We start from the raw sequence: 1,574 nt of genomic DNA, 5'->3' as shown, positions 1-1,574 counted from the left end.
TGGGCTTTATAAATAAAATTGATTGATTGATTGAATTGATGGTATGTTACAAAAGTCATAGTGTAGTATGTAAAAAAAAATCATGGTATAGTATGTTAAAAAAAAAAAACCTCTATAGTTTGTTAGAAATGTTATGATAAAGTATGTTCACAAGTCAATATACTATGCTAAAAAAGTGAAAATATTACTTCTTTTTTTTCAATTTTTATAACATACTATACTATGACATTTTGTGTCATTCCTTTCTGGCATACTACACTACAGTTTTATGTCATTTCTTTGTGACATACTATTCTCTGACTTCTTAAATGTATACTTTACTATAAATTTGTGTGTGTGTGTGTGTGTGTGTGTGTGTGTGTGTGTGTGTGTGTGTGTGTGTGTGTTCATAGTGGAAGAGAGCTGAATTTAACTGAACCCAGCTGGAGTTCATGGTATTTAGTCACATTCTTCCAAGATGACCTCCAAAAACACACACCCACCACTATCCTCCAAAGTGTTATCGCTGACAAGGTGAGACAGAGTGACAATCTTAGCATCTGGAAAATTACTGGACATTTGCGACAAGCTCCTGTCTGAGATATGACATCCATCCCCACAGCCCTGCCCACCTCGCAGCCATCGTCATTTACGGTCTCAGTCCATTGATGAACTGGCATCGAGCTGGCCTTCACTCCTGTGTAAGTTAATGTAATCTATTGTCTTTCTGTGCTCGGTGCGCTCCAACAATCCATGACCACTACTTGCTCTACTGAGGGACGCTGTCAATACACTTTCCATCAGTGTCAGAGTGACAGAAAGGGATGAAAGGCAGAATAAATGACTTCCGGGAGCTAAACATCAGTGAGGTACGAGAATATGATCACACAGACAATTACCATCCCGTTCACACCTGCCTCAATTTCCAATGAATCAGAGGAGAACGGAGACGGGGAGACATCAGCTTTCATCCAGTCGGCAAAGCTTACTGACATATCTGTGGAAGACTGGGACCACAACAGGATCACACTTCAAGTCATCATATCCACTTCTGAACTGCTGTAACTCATTTCTCAGAATCTGATACCAATATGAGCTGACACAAATGACGGAAGAATGTCCTCACTACCATTTCATTTCAACCCTACTTAAATTCTGGTGTGAAAATGTGAGTTGTTGTTACTGAATGAATGTACTTAACCAAATGCCATTAATTTTTTTTTTAAGTATGGATGTCATAAAAATGTCATGTAAAAAAAAGTCATAATCTTATATCTTACTATATAATGACGAAAACTCTGTGTGTGGGTGTGTCTCTTCCACATATTTCTCCTTACTGACTTGGTCAATCCATGTGAAATTTGGCACAGTGGTAGAGGGTCATGGGAGGATGCCAATGAAGCAATATTACATCAATTGGCCAAAGGGGGGCACTATAGCAATCGATTGAAATTGCAAACTTTGAATGGGCATATCTCATGCCCCGTATGTCGTAGAGACATGAAACTTTGCACAGAGATGCCTCTCCTCATGAGGAACACATTTGCCTCAAGAACGCATAACTTCTGGTTATACAGATTTTCCGCCATTTTGAA

The sequence above is a fragment of the Epinephelus moara genome, chromosome 3, assembly GCF_006386435.1.
Source record: "Epinephelus moara isolate mb chromosome 3, YSFRI_EMoa_1.0, whole genome shotgun sequence".
Classification (NCBI taxonomy): domain Eukaryota; kingdom Metazoa; phylum Chordata; class Actinopteri; order Perciformes; family Serranidae; genus Epinephelus; species Epinephelus moara.
Note: the sequence above shows the minus strand (reverse complement) of the source record.